The sequence below is a fragment of the Daphnia carinata genome, unplaced genomic scaffold (genome assembly GCF_022539665.2).
Source record: "Daphnia carinata strain CSIRO-1 unplaced genomic scaffold, CSIRO_AGI_Dcar_HiC_V3 NW_026453027.1, whole genome shotgun sequence".
Classification (NCBI taxonomy): domain Eukaryota; kingdom Metazoa; phylum Arthropoda; class Branchiopoda; order Diplostraca; family Daphniidae; genus Daphnia; species Daphnia carinata.
The window spans coordinates 1-26,891 of NW_026712507.1; the positions used below are offsets into that span (position 1 = coordinate 1).

The following is a 26,891-nucleotide window of genomic DNA, read 5'->3' on the forward strand; positions in this document are numbered from 1 at the left end:
AGGATTAAATAACTTTGATGTGTCACGCTAGCGCTGTAACGTACTGGCGCGCCAGTAGTTTTTAAAGTCGGTGTATTTCCAAAACGGTTGATGTTATGAAAAAAAATAGCAATTTTCTCGGAATCAGCATTCGATTGTGAGTAAATTCTGTCATTTTCAAGCAATTCCAACGATGGTCAATTTTTGGCGGTTTTGGAGGCAATTTTCCCACGGTCATTTTCTTCGTTTTTCTCCCTTTTGTTATTTTAAATGTCAAAACAAAGCCGATATTCGTGATCAGCGTTCAATTTCGAATCCGAATAATATATTTAAAACTAAATTAAGCAAGGATTACGAAAATTAATATCTTTTACACGTGAACCTTATGGCTTTTGAATGATTAGAAGTGAAATTTGCTACAGCCCTTACTCTAGCCCCGGATGATCGCTGAAGCCCAAAGTAGAAAACTGAATATCGTACCAATAGGTGGCAATAGTGTTCGGGGGATCGTCTGCAGTAGAAATTCCTGATACAAAGTTGCTAAATTTAAAATTGCTGAGCTCCCATGTATCAGCATTGGAATATTTGGCTCCACTCAAGGTAGTTTCACAACAATTTCCTCTTCTTACGCTACTGCCAAGACAAAATTTAATACAAGATATACCTTGGGGCCAAAAGTGATATAGATTCAATGCCAACATAGCTGATTTGATTTTGATTCACTAGTCACACTTGTTGCAGTGTTTTACATAAGAAGAAGCAATACATTTTCCTATGGTGTCGGGCTTATTTATTTTGTCGGGCTTATTTTCAAGCCCTAACTTCTTTAACATCGGGAGCCGTTGAGTGAAATAGAACTGGATACCTTACCAGTAGATGGCTATACTGTTTGATGGATCGTCTGACAGTATAAATTCATTGTTTACCACATGTAAGCTTGCAGCATTTTTGTTATGCTGGCATGTAATCTAAATTTTGTAATTTTAGGTGATGGCATTCGCGTTACGTTTAAGTCAAGATCTACTCTACAATGGGATAAATTTTTCGTAGAATAAGTATCTCCGAGAGCTATGTGTTGCAGTATCATGCTGATGGTAAAAGGTGTATTCAATTTTTAATAACTTTTGAATTTTCTTCTCTGTATGTGCAGTGACGTGACAGTACTGGTTGGTGGTGTTATCTAGGGATAAACCTTTCCATTTTCCCATCCAATCTGTAAGACAGCTCTGATTGTTTGCATAACTACAGCAATATTCCCTGCATAACAAAGGGAATGTTCTCATTTTCTTTAGTGAACTGTTCCCTGTTCAGTTCTTATTGCCATTTTTGGCAATCGAAGAGGCCCAAGAAGAATATTGATTTTCTACCAGACTGCCATTCTGCCAAAGATGTCTTCGTAAGCGATTCGGTATTTGATTGATGGTTTAGAGATCATGGGTTTATTAAATAAAACATCTTTAATTACAGAAAGGAAGGTTCCAAATGATAAGCCCATCAGTATCGTGAAAACGATATGGATATTTTAGTCCAACCCTCACACATGGTGTGTTCCAAGTTAAGTGCGTAGGTGAATTCTCATGGAAAATGTGATCCAAGCCTCCCATGTAACGGTATTTGTTTCATTTAAAGCGAAGCACAAAAATTGGTTCACATCTATTCTGTGGTCACATTTTACCTTGATCTTAATTTCTCTTTCATTCCAGTCTCCTTGATGACATTTTGCAGCTAACCGTAAAAGATGTCCAGCCATTATATTTCCCTGTTTAAGAATAGAAGACGAAAAGAGATGCTAAATTTTCAAAGAACGCTACTCAGACGACACGGCTAATTGCTGATTCATCCCGAACAGTAAAGAGTTTTATTCTCTTAAATTCAAGTGCATATCTGGGCTCCCTTCTTTCTGTGGCCCCGTTTCCCCTAAATTTCTAATAAGCCCGTAGGGGGGTCATGCCCCTACTGTGATCAGCAGTTAAAGGTTGTGAGTGCGCTGTCCGGAAAGGGGACGTGGGGTCCCCCTGGCTCGATGATATCTTTTTGAGGGTCTTGGGGCTACCCACATATCCGAATAACGGTTAATCGCTCACGTGAAAACTTGTCCTTATCATCACTCTTCATCCTTTTCCGGCTTCTCTTAGCCACGCACCGGGTAATCTCCCCGGTGAGTCAACTAAGGTAGGGGGAGACTCTACCATGTGGTAGAGTTTTCTCCTACCTTAGTTGACACAAAAAAATTTTACATCAATAAAAATTGTTTTTTTTTAATTCAAAAATATTTTTACTTATTTTGTCTTTCTTGTACCTTATTTTATACGTCTACATGTAATCCGCATGAGGTATTTCTTCATTTATCTTTTGCTGATATGCATCATTCTGGGATTCGAACCCCAGACATTTCATATCTCAATCGAACGCCCTACCATTGAGCCACTGTTAACCATACAGACAATAATTCCCATTTGAAAGCGTATCGACTTATCCACTACAAACAAAGGTTTTAAGGAAGAAATTACATATTTGTATACGTTGTAGATGGCTCAATGGTAAAGTATTAAACTGATACGCTGGAGGTCTAGGGTTCGATCCCCAATCCAGTTCATGAAAATACTCTCATAAATAAAAACAAACTTCATTTAAAAATCTAACACATTTTTTATTGTCCCTCCATCCTCCCACAAATCCTCCACTTACATTCACATCTTACAACACAACACAATACAAGACATACATAAATAACTAACTAACAGGTTGGCTGCCACGCCACTAAATTTACATTAACTACGTCGCTATCGGAAGGATAGCGACCAAGGGGGACTTGCCCGCTGACAAGTCCGGGCTGACATGATGATGGAGACCGTTGTGGGAACGCACACCCCAGGTCTCCACCACACATCGGACAAAGGGAGTCCCTCTGGTGCGTTGCCTAATTGCCTTTCGGCGAATCTTGGGCAGTGGCAACTACTCCACCTCATGACAGATAGGCCATGAGGCAGAACAGCGCGGCCCGTCCCTATATAGCTAAAAAAAAAAAAAAAGGGGAGCAAACGGGCGTGGCAGCCAACGTGTTAATTAGTACTACACAATTACACAATAAAAAAATACAACGATACCACAAAGACCAGGCGATGACGTGGCGACCACGAGGCGACGGGCGAGGCGATGATGGCGCGACGGGCGAAGAGAAGACGTGGCGATGGGCGAGGCGAAGACGTGGCGACGGGCGAGGCGAAGACGGGGCGACGGGCGAGGCGGCGACGGGCGAGACGAAGACGGGGCGACGGGCGAGGCGACGACGGGGCGACGGCCGAAGCGAAGACGGGACGACGGCCGAAGCGAAGACGGGACGACGGCCGAAGCGAAGACGGGATGACGGGCAAGGTAATGACGGGCGTGGCGAACACGAAGAAGGCTTTGTTCTTAGTCGTAAAAGTAGAAAAAGAACCAGTTAGTGGGAAATATAAGATTGTTGTTGTAACCAAACGTTGAAAGCAATTCGACTTACTTCTGCTGTCCGAAGACTGAAAAGACTGTAGGGCCAGCAAATAGGCAGCAGACAGCTAAGAGTTGGCAGTTCTATGGTTGAATGTTCAATTTAAATAAAAAGGCAAACTATATGAGGCAGAAGAAAAATTTAAAATACCAGTAGAAATTGTGTTGAGGTACATGTCTATGTCTGTTGGTAGGCTAGGTCGAGATTACAACTCTGACCGAATGCCGAGAATGACTGTTGTTACAGCTGATACTGCAACGAAGATGAATATGGTGCACTACTCAGATCACGATTAACAGTAGACCATGAGTGGTTAAAGAGTAGAAGAATGATATTATGGTATTCCTACCCATAGGATTTGCATCTTTGGTGACATTCCTCAACAGGACGTATTCTTTACAAACGAAGTTTCATGAGCTAAACCTTAGAAGCAAAATCCATCAATGAGATTCTGATAACAAAACATTAGTCTTATACCTCTCAATGAGCACTCGTATAGTTTTATGAATGCAACGTAGTAGGTTGCTAACAGTTTTTTGGTTTGTCAGCTGACATAGGTGATTAAAAGACGTGTACCATAAACACCAAGCATTCTGTGGGCTTCACTTCTAAAACACACTCAGGGATGAAAACGTACAGAAGCACCATTAGTTTTTCTTAAGTTTTCCATTGGAATATGACATATTTAACAGAAACTTTCGAACACAGCTTTCACCGTTCACACTTAGTCAGCAAGTAAATAGTGACACAGCAGCGTCATCTTGTTTTCCAATTAACAACCGAAAAATTCATCAAAATTGAAAATATTGCTTTTTTGAGACGGGAACTGTATTGATGTGAACTCTTTAAACATACTTTTAGATCGTGAATCACTCACACACAATCACATTTTTTCACTGACTTTTATTTATTTATCCAAAAACCTAGATATTTCTAGGAAAATACATGATTTGGGTTCACAGTTCAACAAGGATGCTGATTGCGCTTCACACACATCTAGAAATTTCGCAAGTTGACGTATCTCTGGATTGTTAGCTAGTCAACATCTGCATGATAATACACTTTTCTTTTTTTTTGAACAGCTGCAATGGTATTTCGGTCATAAGTTCCACGGAAAAATTTCTCCATTGAGGCAAGAACGCCAATTGTGCGTTATCTTGTGCCTATTTTCAATTAAATGGATACGCCGTCACTTTTCTGATCGGAAGAGCTCACTTTGGCCTGGAATATTGTTTTGAATGGTGTAATTAGTATACATTGCATACATTAAATTGGATCAATTACTTTTTGGCATACGTTCAATTGTGTGATGCTGTCAAACCGTCGACAGGCGGTATCTAAAGGAGGAAATCAGCTACGAGCTTGCGGACTCTAAACAAACGCAAAACTAATAAAAAATTATAAAGATAGCCTGAAACCAAATTGTAAAGAAAATTAATTTTAGTTTCCAGCACTTCATCAATCAAACATCGTCAACGTTGGCACAGGTGATTTTTCCATGTTCATTGTTTCAGGTCACCAATTTCTACTATATGATTCAAGAGGAAATGAGGTTACACGAACAGAAAATTAACCATACAATTCAACTGATAGATAAAAACACCATGATGCGTGGAAGTGAAATACACCACATCACAACTGTTAAAACTGTCAGAACATTCACCACCCATGCAAAACATTTTCTGATTCATTGATCTTCATCACCTAGCCTATACCACGAAAACCAAACACAATTAGTGCATAACGTTTTGCTGATGAAAGCTAACATATACCTGACAAATTTACTGCAGACCAGCAATTCCTGATGGACTCCCACACAACATTCCAGATAAACAAAACAGTAGTTATTCCTAAACAAACATCTTGCAATAGTGGTCAATATAATGCAGTAACTGGTAAACATAAAATCTCACATGAACAACAAATGTGAACGGAACCATTCGAAAATGAGGTAAACAATTTCAAAAATGAATTTGCACAAAAAGGATTTTAACTAAAACACTACCAGAGAACGAAGTTTTTCCTTCCACCTTTTCCTAATTTTAAAATCAATTAAAGAAACATAATTGTTAAGCAAATCTCACTGTGTACCTTTTTGTTGGTTGAATTTGGGAATGGCTTACTAGTTGGAATAAGTTTTTTTCTTTTACCCCAGATTTGCTTTCCGGGCAGCGCACTTCCAACTTTTTCTGCTGATCACAGTATCTGCATGACCCGCTGCAGAATTATCGCAAGTGAAGAGGAAATCGGGTCACAGATACAAAGGGACACAGGTACACGTTTATTTTCTTTAAATACCATAACGAGTGAAATAAACGAATCCGAAGAGCTTCGGTAATCATTCCAACTACCATAATTTTTTTGGCACTGAGCCTCCGTCAATTTTCTTTCCCAATCCTTTATAATTAAGAATCTGCCTTTAGAAAAATAAAACAAGAATCAGTGTAAATTTCTTGTCAATTGAATTACCTAAAACTGTGGAATCCTAGAGACATAATATTCTACAAACTCTTTGAATCCCTTGAAAGCAGAAAAATTTCTGCTAAAAGGTCCACGTTAGCCAGATACAGGTCAACTGGTACTTCCTTTTCGACTGGCATTGGCAGTGATAAATAACAAGTAGGATCAAATGCAACTGAGACCTCATCAGACCCCATACAAACCAAAGCCAATTTCAATACCCAACTAAAGAGATCTACTACTACAGAATCTATCTGTATTCTACTTATGATAAAATACCCAACATTCATGTGCAGCTTCCTGAAAAATAAAATGAGTTGGAACACAAGTGAACCTTGCTAATAAAAATTTGTAGCTATTTCACCTATATTTTGTCAGTGTCCATCGATGCAAGACTTCTTCAAAATCGGATTCAGATGTTCGTCTAAGCCCCCCAGAACAACGTAGAGTAGTTCTCGCGAAGCAGGGTGCTGGTATCCGGGAAACTGCAGAGCAAATCTACCGACTTGCAACTTACCCAATTCAAAATCGTTACGATGCACAAGTTAAAAACCTAGCTTTTACAAAGCAAGTAAATGGTATACCTTAAATACACTCGAAGGTAATGCATGGTCACCTTGGTAAGGTGTCCGCCAGACCACATCGTTCGTACAAGATGGCGCCGAGCATTTGCATTTCCTCCCTTGGATTTCATCTACAAAAATAAAGGTCTACCACGTTCGGCTGCCGTGATATAACTAGCCGCTACGACGCCATGATAAATGTGGCCATCAGCAGCTCAGCTCAGCACAGCACCTGGGCCACCTAGCGACTAGCCCCCTACGAGCCTAAAGCAAATATTTTGTTTGAGAAATAAGACTTTAATTGAATAAAAAAAAAAATTTTTAATGGGATGGGAAGAAAAAAAATCTAGGTATTGAAATAAACCACAAAAAAAAAACAGAAAGACTAAGAACTTAATCTAATTAATTCAATGTGCGTTGGTTCGTACGATGTTTCGTCGACTGGATCATTCGCAACAACGTGACTTTTCTAATAACTTATACATCTACTTACTAATGCCATCAACTTTCGTTTTTCAAAATACGGAATTACATGACATCACGTATTTTACCGCCTGCTCCCTCCGAGACTCTTACGGCGCTATACACCATTTTTATTAAAATCTTTTGGTTATGGGGAACTTACTGAACAATGAGTCGTGTAATTTATTGTTTCCAATCTATTTTACAGAAGCCAAGCCACTACCTGTATGCACCATCATTGACGAGAGCGGTAGGTTGTCAGGGTAGGCTGAATCTTTCCATAAGTTTACCCTGTTCCGTGAGATTTTTTCTAACTTTTGTCCTCATATAATAGATGGGGCAATCTCGGCTAAATGTGGCAAACGATTAGTATTAAGTATGTAACATGATTAGGATATCACTCAAACTATTTACTTGCAACAAAGAATCTCTTCGTTGAGACTTCCCTGGCACCGTTGACATTCTGTCCATAAACGATTAAACTTCTCTTCGAGAGCATAAAGTTGGCCAATTTCCCTCTGGTAGAACTCCGATTCTTTCGGCTTGCAAAATCTGTTTAAATTGGAACAGCAAATTTAACAAACATCACCGAGATAGGCAGAAATTAGACTTACTTGCATACAGCACTATCGTCTGGAAGGACGGTTTTGCATCCAACACAGGTGGATTTGCGTGTGGTAAAGCTAGCCAATCCACCAATTTTTGAAGTAACAAATGAAGGCGTCCGGGTATGGTAACCCTCTACAATACGGAATACAAACCGTTCAATTATGTCAAGCAAATAAAGGCGATAAGTCCATGTTTACGTAGCAACAATGATTCTGCTTTAGATCCAAGTATGGGTTCCAAAATCCGAACAAGGGGTTTTGAAAGCTGATTTTCCAAATGGTATGGGGCATCAATAGGTACGCTGTATTCCATTACAAAAATAGGGTTTACCGTCTAAAGAAGACGTATGAAAACTTAATAGTTCATGAGAAATTTGAAATCCAAAGACGAATCTTGAGGTAGGCTGGTGTACTTTTAGCGGCTGCGATAATGACATACGGAACTCGATCCCCTAATTTTGGGGTTGTACCAGCATCTCGCTTACGCATCTTGTGAGCTAGTTCCACATGTGCCTGTTTGCTGGCGTAGTCTTTATCTGTTTTAGTCAGCTCCTTTTTAATAAAAGAAAGCAAACGGATAAAATCACAGTTGGCAACGAGTTGACAATTATCACGACGAACAGTTTCTAAACCCTTACAATCCATTTTGTCAAACTTTTCAGGTTTGGTCCAATACAATCCTTGACAGTGTAGCTGTCGCTCCATTTCTTGGCACGAGTGATCGAAAAGGATGTTGCAAAGATTTTCACGCAGGGGAGTTGACCACTTTCTGCCATGCCCATTTCTCAACAAAGTACGCTCGCAGTCCACCGAAAAAAATCATAGGTCAGACTTGTTCATTTAACACCAAAGTTCTTTCACATTTTCACCACGATGAGATGAAAATGTTTGCTCTAGCGATCGATCATTGAATTTTTCTTGGTTTCTGTTAAACTTTAAATTATTTAACTTAGAGCAAGTGACGTCTCGTACGATCACCAGGTCAATGCAATGAGAAGTTGTAAAAGTAATTCAATCGTTTTTCTTTGTTTAGGCTATTCCCAAAAACTAATTGAAATCGTGTTTCATAAGCCACATTTTTTTAACTGGTAGCCCTACGTGGTAGGACCATCGAAGCTCTTCACTAAGTATTAAAACAATAGAATTCGTTGGAGCATTTTTTTTAACAGCTTTATTTTTTAAATCCGAATTATTTCCGAAAGTACAGGCAATCTGTAGTAACCAACATTGAATTTCTGAAAGAAATCGAAAGAAAAGAGAAGATGGAGAGGTATAACTAGGAAAATGTAAGTATGCTTAGAAAACCTGTGGACTTTCTTCAAATCACGTCCCATCTAAACGAAGGTGCAAACTTCACATCACATTCAAAATGGCAGCTATTGAAATTTAAAAGACTAGTTTACAGTGTCTGCAACGATGGTCATCAATTTTTCCTTCAGTCTGATAGAACCTTCTGAAACCAAATACATTGGCTGAAACTTGGTGGCATCATGATAACCGAATGAAATTGGGGGTGGGAGAGAGGTGACAATGGCCTTAACGATTAAAAAATTTTCCGCTTTAACAGCATAGTAATTTCATAACCAATTATGCCATTGTCGTCTCTCTTCACCTATTAACGTTCAGTGTATCAAAATGCCGATGTTCCGTAGCCAATGCACATCAGTCGCCAAAGTTACAATCAAAAAGAAATGAAAAATCGATACCAATGACAATGACCATAATGAGATTAGGGAACTGCTTCCTTTGACAGCAAACAGGTTTCCTAAGCGTCAAAGATGTTCATTGTCGTATGTCGCCATTCACTTCCGTCCAGTAGAGCATAATGCCATCAATTTGCAGCCACCACATCGAATCAGATCAATTTTGCCCCTTCCTTCAAACGTTACGAATTTAAACAAAACCAAAGCACACAGAATTATCTAAGCTTCAAAACATATTCATTGTTAGACCTTCTTCTCCTCTGCTTTCATTTCGTTGTTAGAAGAACGATGTCCAAACATCGTTTTGAGTCTTTTGAAGAATTTCTTCCCCTTTTTTTCTGCCTTTGGCTCCGGAAACATTTCTTTGGCGAAAGCCACTTCTGCCATCTTCTTCTCAAAATCGATATTTTCGTTTTCGACAATCACTTGCAGGGCTTTTTCTCTTCGCTGGACAAGTTCGGTTAGCTGGCCGATTTATCACTCGTGCCAAGAAATGGAGCGACAGCTGCACTGTCAACGCTCAACGAACACTCGAAACTCAACGAACGTCAACGAAAGCTGCAGTTTATCGCCCTATCCTCGCCGCCAGCTGGAACAATTCTACCGGAATAGGGAATCTGAGATTGAGAGTCTCAGTTCCTCTGTCAAAGCAGCTGAAGTTCTTTTGATTGACCAACTGGTCCCTGCGTCCGTCTTGGAGTTGTTGGCAGAAGAAAAAGGCACAACAAACCAACGGGACATTCAAACTTATCCACCTCCATCACTGTATGCTTTGCTATCGGCGTATTTAAGGCCGGACGTGGACGACGTTACGAAACATCGTCTAGTTCAATACGTCTTTATGGATTTGACGTGGATCTATGACCTGGATTCTAGTAGCGATGAGGCTGAAGGAGTTGACAATAAATCTGTTGGGAGAGAGGAGGAAGAGAAATTGGAAGGAGATTACGATGAAGTTGAGGAGGAAGAGGAACTGGAAGAAGAGGAAGACCACGGAGTAGCTCAAGAAGTAATTGGAGAAGTCCAGGTCTAATTGGTTCACCGCGTGGTCCTGTAGCTGAGGAAGGTGCTGATGTAGGGTCGGAAGACGAAGAGGGTTGCGAAAAAGTGGATGAACGCGAGGCACAAGAAAGGGAGGAAGTTTTCGAATACTACTTTAAAGTGGTTCTTGTGCCAGAGGTTAGATGGCAGTCGCATCGTAGTATTTCGAATCGCTAGATGGAACTGTCCCAAGTGTTTCTTCTACCGGACACTAGATGGCACTGTAAAAGTTCGTTCTTCCGGACACTAGATAGTCCAAAAAAGTTTTTTCTTCCGGACACTAGATGGCACTGTTAAAAACGTTTCTTAAGCCAGACGTTAGATGCCAGTCGAAAAACTTTGTTATTTCTAACCGCTAGATGACATCTGATGTCTGCACGCGCAAAGATTTGTTTCATTCTGATTAGTGTTGGCGATTATCTAAGTTCTGCTAGATACAATTATCTACGCCCACTTTTAGATAACGATACGATTATCGATAAAATATCTAATAACCCCCATCTACCGGCCAAAAATAGCACTGCACAAATGATAGGGGTTAGTTTGTCGGGCTTGTATCGATAATTATAAACAATAACCTTATGCGACAACCACCGTCTTCAATAACAAATGTCATAGCACTGTGGTTATAGACAGCGCTTGTGGCACAATAATTTCGAGTTCAACGCTAGGTACGGATGTATGTTTTTATCGATTTTTTGGTAGCAAATAATGTGTTTTATGCTTTGAAAAGCATGCAGACGACTGAAATATTAGATTTCCGTTGTCGATTTGTATCGATACTATTCAACAACAATGCATTTGGATTATGATTCAATTTGTAAGCAGTGTGCTGGCGCAGAGCTGTAAGGCGAGGTTCATGACACAAAGTCCTTGGGTTCAAGCCCAATCGACGAATTTTCCACAATTTTTGGTTTTGTGATAAAAATTGCATAAATGTTTTTACAAGAAGGTTTTTTAGAAGCGGTAGCATTTGTCCTTTTTTTAAATATTTATAATATCATATTACGAAACTTAAAGCACTGATAAATTTTATGGCAACACCCCCTAATACTGAAAAATTTCACTGCGCAGCTTCGTAAAATTGAGCAGACGACGATAAAATTAGATATTCGTCTGCAATTTGTATCGATACTATCCCACACCAATACCACCTTGCTGGTTACGTATTTTCTTAGAACGTCATGGCTAAGTGGAAGAAGATGTGGCTCAGGACAGAAAGGTACGGAGTTCAACCCTCAACGGAGACATAGTTTTCCACTATTTTTCCTTTTTGCAAAAATATGTTGTAGATGGTTTTTAACGGGAATTCACAAATATTTTGCATTACAGTCCTATATAAATATTGTGCCGTTTTTAATAGTTAATTTGCTGTATAAGAATACTATCAATTGCGGTGGCAACCCTGATATCAATAGTAAATAAATCTTCAATTTAAATCGTTGCAGACGACAGCAATGTTAGATTTTCGTCTGGAATTTGTATCGATACTTGTTAACACGATTATTATGTATTGCTTTGCTATCACTTATCATGAGGGAGTAGCGCTGTGGAAAAGTACTGCGATTGGGATTCGGAATTCTCGAGTTCAAATCTGTTTTAGGGCAATTTTTTTACAATCTGCTAGACATTATATTTTGAACGTATCTGAGTAACAAAAATTTAGGATGATCGCTCTCTGTTAACTGAGGCGTGTACGATACTAATAAAATAACATTTGTAATTTATAAATGTAACAGATTTTCATAGCAAAATAGTATTCTGTTTAGCATCGTTGATAAAGCAGATGACGGTAAATAACAGTTGCTTCTGAAATTTGTATCGATACTCGGCACCAAACGTTGGACTTATTGCCTGACACCAGACTTGCCGCGATCGCGATCAAAAATTGATCGCCTATCCGATCTTCGATCAAAAAATTGATCGGCGATCCGATCTTTTGAAAAAGATCGGAGATTGGATCGGCGATCCCAAAAAAATTGATCGCGATCCGATCTTTTTTAGCGATCAAACTTTTCGCCATCTAGCGGTAGATTTTGCAGTCGCATGGTTCTATTTCACTGCTATTTTTGCGAATGCCAATTGAGGGAAACTGTTTAGTGTTCACCCTCAATGGCGCCAGTGACTGTCGCTGTGACAGCCAATGCTACATTCGTGAAACAGTGTAAATTTTTAGCGTTAGATGTCGCACAAAAATGATCGGTAAAAATGATCGGCAAAATTTGATCGCCGATCCGATCTTTTGCAGTTTGATCGGATCGGAGATCGAGATCGGAAAATTGATCGGCGCGGCAAGTCTGCCTGACACACACAAATTGTGGAGAGTTAGCGTTGTGGATCAATTCCGCGCTCGCAATACAAAGTACAGAAGTTTGAATACGTCTGCGAGACGTTTTTTTATTATTTGAAATACATATTTTTATATGCTGACGGTAAATACATTTGCACAATGTTAAATTATTATTTTCTCTACATTTTATATTCATGTAATAAAAACTTCAACAAAAATCTATTGTATTTCATAAGGCAACACTGATATGTATAACTAAAATCATCTGTTAAGACTTGTAAAGTAAAGCAGACGATAAAAATATTGTATTTTATGATATTTGTATCGATACTCGCCAACGAAAACCATACTTGTGCCATGACATTTTTTTCTTACTGGTTTAGTGGTGAGGGTTAAGTCGGCGCTCGTAACACGAAGCGTCGGAGTTCAAATCTAGGCAGAGATGAAAATTTTTAAATTATTATAGTTTTTTTTTTTCATTTACACTACACGCCATCTATTGTTAAATGTGAGATCTATTTGGAGTGTATCGATACAGCGATTATCTAAAAAAGTCGACTATCTAAAAAGTATCTAAAAATATCGATATATCGTTTTCAGGTTTAGATAGTCGCCAACACTAATTCTGATCTAGTTTTCTGCCCTTTGTCACAAGGTAAGTGTTTTCTTGTATTCCTAGTGTGATTACTTTGATATGGTTTTGTTAGCAGTGCCGAGAAGGATATTTTGCCAGAGAGTGTCCACAAGCTGGTGGGGGCGGTGGCAGTGGCCCGTTGACGTCACAAAGTAAGATGAAAATATCGAAAAAGATGTGCGAATTTAACTTCTTGGTTCTTTTGATAGTATGGGGAAGGGGACGTTTCTCGAAGGACAAAACCGTGGCGGCTGGGGAAGTGATACCTGCCATGAGGTAAAAAAGAAAACAAAAACGTTTTAGGTGTCCATTTTTAAAGAAGAAGAGGGCCATGTAGCAAGGGATTTCCCACAAGGAGGAGGCATTGGTGGCAGCAAGTGTTACAACATAAGCACCAACTGTATCTTCACAAAAATATTTTATGTTGCAGTGTTCATTGTTTTACCACAGCGTAATGAAGCTGGCCACACCTCGGAAAGCTGCCCGAATCTATTCAGTGAATTGACGGAAGATGGAAAGCCGAGTGAACAATATATTCCGGAAGCTGTGACATGTGAAAGTAGTCCTCCAGGTAAGCCATTTTTCAAACTGTATTTTGTGACTTGAAAATATCTATTCGGTTTGCTTTAGATTACAGGAAAAGATGTACCTCAACACATAACATCATTCTAAGAAGCAGGCCTGCACCTACTACTACTTCAAAACTTAAGAATTCTGGCTACATAAAACCAACACCTGTTCAGAAAGCTTCCGTTGCAGGTATTCTTTCCAAAAGAAATTTAATTGGTTGTGCTGTCACGGGCTCCGGCAAAACAGTAGTCCAATTAATTAACGCTTAGTAATTTTGAAACCTGGATGTCCTGGTACTGACTTCATTCGAAGGGTTCGGTGTGAACTGGGTAAGTTGAAGTAAAAGTAATTTTGAGTGGGCACGCTGGTAATTACGACTACTAAAAGGTCCAATTGCATCTAAGGTATTCCACAAACCCTTTGTGATATTCGTTGATTAAGTCATCTAAAATTTAACACTTTTTCATGCAGGTGGCGTACTTGGTACCGGTTTTGAACATATTGCTTGAACAAGGTGTTGCTGGTGCGTCTCATTCCATGGAGCAAAAGCCAGAAGTTGTAATTGTCGCACCCACTCGTGAATTGGCCATTCAAATTCACCGGGGGGCGTGTTAATTCTCCTACAATTCGGTTTTAAAATCTGTGATTGTATATGGAGGAATTGTCACGAGCTATCAGCGGTCAAATCTTCAAGCTGGGTGTAATATTGTTGTCGCGACAGCGGCGATTCAACGATTTCCCGGCGACACTACGAATAAACACACTGAGTGGAATGTGATTGAGTGTATTTCAATTACACATAATGATACAGCACTGGTACATGCACAGGTATACAAGTCACGGTGTTAACTCCTTGACGTCGCAACCGTGGGCGCGTCTTTTATAGATAACGCGGGATCGTGAGTTGCGACTCAAGGTGTGGACGTGGCTGCCTACGTGGCTGTAGACTTCCTTGGAAGCGTCGTGGGTGGTAAGTAGATGCTTGGGTGCCTCGTTGCCGTGCGTGGTAGGGGTGCCGGTGATTGACAGCTCGCTGCACTGGATGAGGAGTTAGCCTCATCACATTCCTCCCTCTTTTAAAGAATTGGCTCGCCAGTTAATAAAAGGAGGGTGTTTTGTCAGAAGTGGGAATACATGGGGATAGATAGTGTGGGAATTTTGTAAACATGCCCTTTTTTACCTTTAACCGAAGAGTCGACCTATTTCTATTAATATTGGTGGATATTCTTAAGTTTGTTAGTAGGAGGGGTAAGTGAGGTGTTTTTCTTTTTGTAGATTTAGTTCACTTGTGGAGTCGATCGCGTTTGGTCTTTCTTCCACTTGTTGTTGTTTGCGTTTGTTGTCTGAAGATGATGTTAGATTTTGAAACCGTGGTGCGGTATCGTTCGCAAGTTGATACCGCTCTGTGGGTGATGGAACCTGTTATTTTCCATAGTCCGGATCTCGTTTATCGACGGCTCCAACCGGCTGATCGGGACCTTTTCTTCGATCTCTTCCGTCCGGCTCTGGCACTCCCGGATGATCCGCCACGGGACTTCGGCTTCCAACGCGTGTGGATTGAAGACTATTATTATAAGTGGGTATTGTAGTTTCATTTCCTTTTTCCGATGATTATTTCTTGTTTTTCGTTAAGGAATCATCCTGGGTATGCCCGCTACCGCGATCTATACCCCATCCGGTTTGCTCGGATCCTGTGGTGGTTGGAGTCGGGGAAAGATGTTTATCATCCGACTTCCGGTTCCTCGTGGTTTGTGAAGGAAGTTCTCCACGAGGAGCGTGAGGGTCTGCTGATGTTGCAAGGCCTTTGCCATTATCTCCGCTCCCTTCGTGATGGTGATTTTCTTATTTCTGAGTGACCTGTTATTTTGATGTTTTCCTTTCTTTTTGATGTTCTTGATGAAATACAGTACTTTGTTATTCGCAAAATCTTGTTCGTGAACTGTCTCAATCATGCTTGTCATATATGGTGGATGGGTAAGGGAAAAGGTAGGTGTGTTAGTAGTTGTGTCTACTTATTTGGTTACGTATACTTAATATGGAGGGAAAAGATATAAAATTTTAGTATTGAAAAGGTATTTTGGGTTTTATTTACTTTGTTTTATCTAAATTTTTTATGAATAAAATTTACCTTTACCGAATGGGAAACAATCATCTAATCAGGAAACTATTGGTTTCAAGAGAAATTGTGTTTTTTTTTTTTTTTTTTTTTTTTTTCATTTTTGGGGTGCTATCAAACACCCATCATTCCAGCATAGGCCTCTACCTGGAATGATGCGTGTATCGTTGTGGACATTGTTACATGTTCTTAATGGAATCATTGGCATTCCTTGTTCAATGTCTTGTGGATTTTCTATTTTTCTACAAGAGTTAAATATGGTCGTAAATGGAATGCACACAATACAAGCATAACCAATGGTTATGGTAAGTGCAATTACGCAAACTGCTAGTATCCCATATTTGAATATGGTTACCCAGCTGGTTAGGTCCCAAAAGTTGTTTTGGGCTTTGTTATCCAATACCAGTCCGGAAAGTGAATTGGTATTGGATTGTTGTATTCGACCAACTAGTTCGGTGAGAACGTTTAGTTGCTCGACATTACTTGTCTCATACATCGAATGATGTTGTGGCAAATAATCGTAGGATTTTAGAGGTAATTCCTCAAAAGCTTTAATCAGATTCAGTTTTAATACATGAATGGATGGTTCCTGCAACTTCCATTCGCCATTAATCCATGTATAAGTTTTATCGTTTAAATTTACATATTGCCCGCTCCAGAAACAATCCTGGAACGGATGTAGCGACCAGCCGTCCCTTCCGACAGTAAAATTTCCATTTAAACCTGTCTGAAAGAATGGCTGATAGCCGCACTGCGTTTGCACGGCTGTTATTTTAACTGGAACTGTCTCGCATTGTTGTAATACAAGACTCTTTCCATTTCCTGTTATTCTAGTGCACATTTGTAAATTTAATGCGCGAGCTGCTAATAATCCGCTTGTCTGGGCCAGAATCATTGCCTGATTTCGTTGTAAAGCGGTTATTTTGCAGTATAGTTGTCGAACTTCATTCGCTAACTGAGTTTCGTGTTTCACGGCCTGACCCTCGATGTACTGTCGATTTTCGACATCGAGTAACGAACGGGTGTTGGCCGTCAGTTGTGTATTGTTGCTCGAGATGTCTGTTATCTCGCTGGAATCGTTTAATTCAATGAATCTTTCTTGTTGTTTTTTACGGTTTCTACCTTCCCTACGTCTTTTGATGCTGTTTACATCTTCTATCTTTTCTAATGGAAAAAGTGTAGGACCAAGCGTTCTCTGGAAAACCCATTCCTGTATTCTTTGCGAGGAGTCGCATGGTATTGCGCGCACTGTTTTATCTTCGTAAAACGGTGTTAGACAATAAGGGTTATCTTTAAGCGCGAACAGCCTGTCTACTACATTGTAGTTCCACAGAGTTCGGTTTCCTGATTCACTGTCACAAGGTGTCGTTCCTAACGGTGTTACACAAGTTGTTGTTGATGCAATTCGTAGCTTCCCATTGACATACGCAAACTCTTGCTTTGGGTAACTGTCTTCTGAGGAGCTTTGATTGCAAAACTGTAAGGTGAGTGTTTGCTTTTCTGTTATCGTTAGGCAGTAGTCTAAATTTGTTGTTGGCTGGATCTTTCCATATAACGCCGGTGGGTTAAATGGAATGTGGTCACTAATCTTATCGAATTGCTTGGTTTTTGTTCTGTCTACAGTGGTGATTCTTGGTCTTTTCTGTTCCTGAAGTCTATCATCTTCATCTAACGTTTCATCTTCTGAATCTAACAATTCTACTAACCAAAATTGATAAATGTTCCCATTTTCACATGGTTCTACTGATATGGGGTAATCTAGAGTGATATTTACAGTTAAACAGTTCCCTGTGTGCGCCTGAACGATTCGAAATGGAATTAATTCTGGCGTCATTGGGTTGGGGTCGAGACTCCAAACGTCTGTTGGGTTTTCTGCTTCATCGCTGTTCGTTCCGCATTTCTTCACACCTGTGTTGTTTGCTGTGAATTGATGAATGCAATGTTGAAGGAAACTTTGCATTATCATGCCATTCGGAAAAAATTTAAAGTTTTGACCGTTCACTACCGCTTTCTGTAATTCTTTTCCGGGTGTTAAGGTGTTGTCGAATGAGCATGGCGGGACTGAAAATTTTCCGCTTCGTGGTAAGTAAGCTAAACAGCGGCTAGAATTGCTTGCTAACATTAGGAAACCTGAAAGTTCCTTTGCGTAGCTTCTTTTCTGACGCTTAGTATTCTCGTGGATTTCTATGTACGTATCGGGTAAGCCGATTACTGGAAATACAGTTACATTTGTACAGATTTGTGTTTTATTAGAAGAGATTATAAATTCTAATTGCGACGCGTGGTCTTCTATTCTACTTTGTTTCTTACTTCTAGTTAAGTTACCGCGACCTTGAAATACTGAGTTGATTTCGCAAACCGGTTCTTTCGGGTCTGGGGATTTCCAAACTATTGTCAAATCGTTGTGATTTGAGAATTCTATGGTACTAGAGTTTGCTAAAATTCCAAAAGGTGATAATACGGGGCAATCGTGACATTCTTTGGTTAATTGGATGATTTGCGTGACACAATTTTTAGTTGTATACGCCTGCGTGGTCATCCAATAACCTTCTCCTTCCGGTTCTTGAAGGTATCGGAACGTCTTCCCGTCTTTAGCCATTGGGCTGGTAACGCAAGTATTTGGATATTTGGCGGTGGCCCAACATTCATTGGCGCTTACTTTAAGAATTTGTTTTTTAAAAATGGTATCATGGCTTAACAAGAAATTTGTGGAAATTTCTTTTGTCGCGAGCCACTGGGTACAAGCATACCCTTCCCATGTTATTGGTTCCTTGTTTTTTGTTAGTAACGTATAAATTACTTTTGTCGGTATTTCTATTGGTTCGGGATGTGAACAATAGTCTGGGTCTTCTAAATCTATTGTACCTTTTGTTATTGGCTGGGAGCAGTTGCAAGTGTTGATGGTTATTGGCTGAACTAGGCCTACGGCTAGAGCGAAGACAAGGCTCGAAACTACGATATTCATCTGTAATGGCATTATATTTCGGTTATCAGTCTTTTCGGTTGTTTAACTGCTTGTCTTAGTGATCTTCTAACGGGAATTGCTACACTTGTTTGTTTCTTCCGTCTTTCTCTAGGCTTTTTTACCGGTGTGGTTTCACTTTCTATAGGCAACTGTTCTCTTTCACTTCTCTCGCCAGTTTGTTCGGTTACCGTTTCGCTTGCGGCTCTTTCCCTTTCTTCTTCTTCTACTAACTGTGACTCTTGTACTCTTCTTCCCTTTTCTTCCCTTGTTTCTTCTTCTGTATTTCGTCGTTCATTCGCTCTGTCGGTTTCGGTTTCTGCGTCTTTCGGGTCACTTTCGCTTTCGGGGTCTACTTCCCTTCCCTTTTCGGTGGTATTTGCTACTAACTGATTCTCGTTGTCTACTTCTTGTCTACTTTTCCACTTCTTTAGGCGGTTTACATGAACAACTGCCGTGTGGTTTTCTGTCGTTCTTCTAATTAAATAATTAAGATCAGAAAGTTTTTCTACGATTGTGAAAGGACCATCCCAACGCATGTAAAATTTTCCTGTCTGTGGTTTCATTTCTTTTAATAAAACGAGATCTCCTTGTTCGAATGAACATTCCTTTAAGGATTTGTCGTAGTTCTCTTTTTGTCGTGATTGAGCTATAATTAATCTACTTTTTGCTAACTCTAAAGCTTCGTGCCACTGTTGAGAATAAACATTGGTTTGATCTTCTAAAAGACGATTCCTCATCGGAGGTCTTAGATCTGTCGGTTCCAGGGCGTCTCTACCCTTCAGGAGATAAAATGGAGTTTCACCTGTGCTGGAGTGGGGCGTTCGGTTGTAGGCTGCGACTACGTAATCAAGATGCTCGTCCCACAGCGATGGGTTTTGAGCGACGTGCGCAGTTAACATATCTCCTAGTGTGCGATTAAATCGTTCTACGGCTCCATCAGTTTGTGGGTGATAGGCCGTCGTTCTTAATTGCTTCACTCCTAGCTGTCTGCATAACTCTGCCATTGCCGACAACTGGAAGTTGGAACCTCTATCCGTAAGGATCTGAGAGGGCAACCCTTCGTAGTTGACGATGTGTCTAATGAATTTCCTCATGATAGTTTGCGCCGAAATTTCTTTTATGGCTAGAGCTATCACATACCTAGTGGTGTACTCCATTACCACTAGGATGTACCTATTACCTTTTGTACTTTCGGTTACGGGGCCTACTATGTCCATTGCCAATCGTTGCCAGACGTAGTCTGCCACTGGGATTGGTTGGAGCGCGGCTTTGCACGCACCTGACACTTTGCGCTTGGCGCAGGTTAAACAGTTTAGAACGAATACTTTTATATCATTGGCCATTCGTGGCCAGAAATACTTATTACTTATATTTGCTGTTGTTTTGGCTATCCCTAAATGACCTGCTAATTTGTGGTCGTGGTAGAGTTTCATAATGTCTACTCGTAGTGTTGCCGGCACTACTATTTTTCCTCTAGCGGTGGTCAAAACTCCACTAGGAAGATATCTGAACTCTTCCTCCTCATTTAGCTTGATCCCTCGTACAGCTTCCTGACAAAACTTGTCCTCTTGCTGTGCTATTATCCAATCATCTGCCACAACTTTTTGTGACATTACCACGTTTACTGGTATCCTACTAAGTGCATCGGCGTTCTGATGAAGTTTACCAGGACGGTACTGAATCTCCATTTCGAACTGTTGCAAAAATAAGAACCAGCGAGCCAACCTTCCAGTGGGCTCTCTGATTTTTTGAATGTACTGTAGAGGTCTATGGTCAGTGACTATCACAAAGCTAGTACCGTATAGGTAGTGGAAGAATGCCTTAACCGAATGGATAATGGCATATGCTTCCTTCTCCGTTGTACACCATTTCATTTGAACGTCAGTCAAGTGTTTAGAAGTATAGGCTATGGGATGTTCTAAGGATCTGCTTAATGATTCTGTTGACTCGTCAACCACTCGTAAGTCATCAGGTGACTCCTCAGTGGATCCGGGGTTGGCACTTGGATATGGCATTTGAGAAAGAACTCCGCCTACTCCATACCCGCACGCATCCGTATGTAGGATGAAAGGTCGCGCGAAATCTGGGTACGCAAGGGTTGGGGCGGAACATAGGCAATCTTTAATGCTTTCGAACGCGTTCATTTCCTCCTGCCCCCATTGCCATGGCACCGCGCTCCTGGTGAGCCGTGTTAGCGCATGGACTATATCGGCAAATTGATTTATAAAACGTCTATAATAATTAGCTAAGCCTAGGAATGCTCTGATCTGATCGGCGTTTTTTGGTGCCGGATATTTCCTTACAGCTTTTACTTTACTCGGGTCAACCATGACTCCTTTCTCTGATACGATGTGTCCTAAGTACTCAACTGTCTTCGCAGCGAACCTACATTTCTGAATTTTGACCTTCAGACCGTTTGCCTGCAAGAGGCGAAAGGTCGAGGTTAGGTGATCTGCATGTTCGGTTATACTTTTACTGTATACGATGATGTCATCGATATACACCATAACACATTTCCCTATTAAAGGTTTGAGAACGATCTCCATCGTTCGTTGAAACGTGCTAGGGGCATTGCATAGCCCGAATGGCATCCTAATGTATTCAAAATGACCGGCTTCTGCCGTAAAAGCAGTTTTGTGTATGTCTTCTTCTTCTATTTCGATTTGCCAGTACCCACTGAACAAATCTAACGTCGAAAATAACTTGGCTCCGTGTAGGAGGTTTAGTGTGTCCTCAATTCTTGGAAGAGGGTACCGATCTTTTACTGTCACTGCATTTAGATCTCTATAATCAACGCACAGTCTCAATTCACCTGATTTTTTCTTTACCATGACGATGGATGCTCTGAAAGCACTGCGACTTTCCCTAATTATGTTGTATTTGAGCATTTCCTCAATTTGTTGTCTAGCAATCGGTTTTATCGCTTGGGGCATTCTATATGCACCTCTCAATTTTGGATTTCCTATTGTTTCTATTCTATGTTTTAATACGCTAGTTCTACCTAATTCAATCAATTTAGATGCGAATACATCCTTATGATTATTTAAAACTTGACTAATGTGCACTCTGTCTTTCACAGCTAAGTGTGACAGTTGAAACGTTATGTTCGAATTTTGTTGAATATTATAAATAGGGGTTACTAATTTTCTAAAATTTATTCTAGTCTCTACTCCGCTAGTTTCTAATGTTAATATGTGATTTGCTACATCTATTTTAGTTTTATACTTATGAAAAAAGTCTAAACCTAGTATACAACCTTCCTGAGCTTCTGGTAAAACGAAAAAATCATGTTGCAAAATACAACTTGGTGCTAATTTTATGCTAAGTGTGAAATATCCTAATGGGTACATGACGTTCCCTGATGCTGAAATGAACGATTGCTGATTGTGACATTCTAGTTCAACTAAAATTGCTTTGTGAGGTAGAAGAGCAAATTTATCTGATGACATGATACTGGCTGCTGCACCAGTGTCTATTAGGGCTTGGGATTTTTGTGTGCTGAATTCTACAGGTATTCTAATTAAGCTACATGTCTGTTTTGGTTGTTCTAATCTGCTTTTTCCTGCAGTCTCTTCGGATTTTTGGTCCGACATTCTCTTGCGATGTGACCTTTGTTGCCGCATCTGTGGCATATTATCGCGTCGTCCTTACTTCTACTACTTGATCTTTGTTTGTTTGAGTCACGAGTTGAGTGAGGGCTTTTGGACCTCGACCTGTCGTTGTTCGATCTATTTCTAGAACTACTTCTGTCTCTTTGTCTACTCTCCGATTCACGGGATCTCCCACGGCTTGTCGATCTTTCACGTGATCGTGAACGATTTCTGTCGTAGTACCTATCCTTGTCTTGGTTGTATGAACGGTCTTGGCGGCTTCTATTGTGTGAACTATCTCTAGATGGTTGCCTGTCTTCCCATTTAACACTATTTCTTCTTGTCGAGTCCCTACCTTGTCGGTACGTGTCGACACTATTTACTGATGAATCTTGTCCCACTATCGGTTTTGTACCTGCTAAATTTAGTTTTATTAAGTTATTTTTTAACTCATCCAATTCCGCTTCTAGATCTCTTACTGGTCTTTGTGTTTCAAGTTTAAAAATAGATTTAGGTTCTAGTGCCTGAGTACTATATGCTATCATTTCTGCTTCTAACGCTGCTTTTTTGAAGTTTTCCCAATTTGGTGTAGAGGGGTATTTGCTGTGGTAAAGAATTGTTTTGATCTGTGGGAGTAATCCTTCTAACAGCATTTTTATGAAAGTATCATCTTTCAGTGCTATTAATTGTCTACATGGACCTTGTTCTTCGTCCCCTTCCTCATAATAAATGGAATTGAATGCCTGTTCAATTTTATTAATGAAGTGTCTTACTGGTTGGTTTGGCGATTGTTTTACTGAAAATAACTGTGTCTTTTGTTTAGCGCTATCTGCTGGGTGTTGGAAATGTTCCTTCAGCGCAACTCTCCATTCGTTGTACGTTTCTCTCGGAAACTCTCTTAAACGTTCTACATACCACTGTAAGGCTGATCCCTTCAATCGCGTGGCTAAGAATTTTTTTACAGATTCCCTGGGCCATTCGTGGATTGTGGCTATTGCTTCTGCATCGCGTAGCCATACCTTTATGGGTTGATCGTTTACATTCCCACTATAGATTGGTATAGTTTGGATTTCATCTTTTCTGGAAATAGCAGCTGCTAAGGCACGCATGTCTTCGTTTGCAGCCATTTCTATTTGTTGAATCTGGAATCTGTCAACAGTGTCTATTCCTATTGCTTGAGTTGTTTTTAGCGCGTGGTTGTCTTGCTTTAGTGCTTCTAAATCTAGCTTCAAGTTGTCGTATTCTCTACCTACGGTATCTACTTGCTTAGTTGCTTGTCTTTCCTGCTGGAGGGCTTGTTTTAACTCCTCAATTTCAAGTTCTAAAGAGTTTATTTTTCTACTACTTATTGTCAGATTGTGTTGGGCGATTTCAATTTCGTTGCTGCTTGCTGCGATCGCGATGTTTCTCTTGAATTCCCTTAGTTGGTTTTCTAGAGCTTGATTTGTGGTCTGTAATTGATTCTTTTCTTCTGCTTGACGGGTCTGGTTCAGTTGGAGGGTTTGTGAAGTTGATTGATTGATGGTTAATTCCTGTCTTAGTCGATTGTTTTCTAGTTGTAGTTTCACTAAGTTGTCTTTTTGTTCTACTTGTTCCTTTTTTAGAAGATCTATTTCTTCTAGTTTTTCTTCAACTGATTTGGACAATTCTGAAATTTCCTTATTCTTCTTTGCTTGATCCAGAATTAGTTTTTTGTGTTCTGCCTGAAGCGTTACAATTTCTATTTCTTGTTCTATGCTTTTAGTTTCTAAAGCTTTGTAACTGATCTGTAACTTGTCTAGGTCAATTTGAGTTGTGGTAAACTTTTTTAGTAGACTGGTTCCTTCTTCGAGGAGTTGTTCTTCTCTTAGTTTTAGTTTGTCCACTTCGCTTCGCAGCCTAGTTTTTTCGTTTACTAATTTAGTTTTTACTGACGAATGTTCTGATTCTACTTGTTTAATTGTGGATTCTAATAGATGTACGTCTTGGGTTTTCTTTACTAATGTAGAAATTAAATTTGATTTTTCTTCTTGAGTTTGTTCTAATTGCTGGGACAAATTATGTGCTTGGTATTCTATTGCCTGTTGATGGGCGGCGGTAGTGTGAATTAATGCAAGACCTTGATTTTCAAGTTCTTGGATCTTTGTTTCTGCTGCCACTAGTTTTTCTGTAATTAGTTTGTACTCTAAATCCTTTTCTTTTAACCTTGTTTTTAAGTGTTTTGTTGCTAACTTATCCTTTGTTGATTCTAATTCTAATTTGTATTGCTTAATTGATTGATGAATCCCCAATAAAGCTGTTTTCAAAAAATCTCTTTCTTCTAGCAGCCTGTTCTTCTTTTTGCTGGGTAGATTTTCGTTTGAGTGATACTTAGTTAACTGTTTCTCTTCGTCACTTTCTTTTGGACTTTCCTCTGCACTTCTAGTCCGTTTTATTGGAACTATCCGAACTTCTGAAATCTCAGTGTCTAATGTAGGGTAAACTTTCTGTGTTGACCGTCTGGTGTCAACCAAACTTTTTCTACTAGGACGCTCTTTCACAGCTAACGACTCATCTACTGGGGCTGTCGGTTTGTATAAATCTACCGTTAAATTGTCAGATGACATTTAAATGACTTGCCCTTTATCGCGGGGAGTGTAGACGTCTGACGACCGTCTGCGATGTCTCGGATGGTTTGTGCTTGTTGCTCTTCAGGGTTCCGGGTTGGAAAACTCTATCGTTGGGAGTTTTAGACGTCTGCCGACCGTCTTCAATATCTCGAACGGATGGTGCTCTCTGTTCTGCAGTGTTCCGGGCTGTTAATCTTTTGAACGAAGTTCAAAACTGGACACGTTCACCAAATGTAGTGGGCGTATTTATCACTACGAATAAACACACTGAGTGGAATGTGATTGAGTGTATTTCAATTACACATAATGATACAGCACTGGTACATGCACAGGTATACAAGTCACGGTGTTAACTCCTTGACGTCGCAACCGTGGGCGCGTCTTTTATAGATAACGCGGGATCGTGAGTTGCGACTCAAGGTGTGGACGTGGCTGCCTACGTGGCTGTAGACTTCCTTGGAAGCGTCGTGGGTGGTAAGTAGATGCTTGGGTGCCTCGTTGCCGTGCGTGGTAGGGGTGCCGGTGATTGACAGCTCGCTGCACTGGATGAGGAGTTAGCCTCATCACACACTATATTCACATTGAATACACGTATATTTGATACTGTTTAATTTAGATCATGAAACTGATTCTATAACACTATATTCACATTGAATACACGTATATTTGATGCTGTTTGAATGTAGATCATGAAACTGATTCTATAACACTATATTCACATTGAATACACGTATATTTGATGCTGTTTGAATGTAGATATTGAAACTCACTGTATCACACTATATTCACATTGAATGCACGTATATTTGATGCTGTTTGAATGTAGATATTGAAACTGATTCTATAACACTATATTCACATTGAATACACGTATATTTGATGCTGTTTGAATGTAGATATTGAAACTCACAGTATCACACTATATTCACATTGAATACACGTATATTTGATGCTGTTTGAATGTAGATCATGAAACTGCTTCTATAACACTATATTCACATTAAATACACGTATATTTGATGCTGTTTGAATGTAGATATTGAAACTCACTGTATCACACTATATTCACATTGAATACACGTATATTTGATGCTGTTTGAATGTAGATATTGAAACTCACTGTATCACACTATATTCACATTAAATACACGTATATTTGATATTGTTTGAATGTAGATTATGAAACTGATTCTATAACACTATATTCACATTGAATACATGTATATTTGATGCTGTTTGAATGTAGATATTGAAACTCACTGTATCACACTATATTCACATTGAATACACGTATATTTGATGCTGTTTGAATGTAGATATTGAAACTCACTGTATCACACTATATTCACATTGAATACACGTATATTTGATGCTGTTTGAATGTAGATATTGAAACTCCCTGCATCACACTATATTCACATTGAATACACGTATATTTGATGCTGTTTGAATGTAGATCATGAAACTGCTTCTATAACACTATATTCACATTGAATACACGTATATTTGATACTGTTTGAATGTAGATATTGAAACTCACTGTATCACACTATATTCACATTGAATACACGTATACTTGATGCTGTTTGAATTTAGATATTGAAACTCACTATATCACACTATATTCACAATGAATACACGTATATTTGATGCTATTTGAATGTAGATATTGAAACTCACTGTATCACACTATATTCACATTGAATACAAGTATATTTGATGCTGTTTGAATGTAGATATTGAAACTCACTGTATCACACTATATTCACATTGAATACACGTATATTTGATGCTGTTTGAATGTAGATATTGAAACTGATTCTATAACACTATAT

General features: G+C 39.6%; 1 long non-coding RNA gene across 4 annotated transcripts; it reads right to left on the bottom strand.

Annotated features, from left to right (window-relative positions):
• Positions 1-4,349: 4,349 nt before the first annotated feature.
• On the bottom strand, positions 4,350-6,740 carry LOC132088547 (uncharacterized). Of its 4 annotated transcripts, none has more exons than XR_009422015.1 (8): positions 6,511-6,740; positions 6,291-6,438; positions 5,936-6,226; positions 5,765-5,879; positions 5,558-5,683; positions 5,239-5,502; positions 4,751-5,175; positions 4,350-4,687 (listed from the first exon to the last, which is right to left on the bottom strand). It is a non-coding gene; the product is annotated as an uncharacterized LOC132088547 (long non-coding RNA). The 4 variants fall into 4 exon arrangements; XR_009422014.1 differs by having other exon boundaries at positions 5,765-5,883; XR_009422013.1 differs by having other exon boundaries at positions 5,765-6,226; positions 6,291-6,479; positions 6,543-6,740.
• Positions 6,741-26,891: the final 20,151 nt, after the last annotated feature.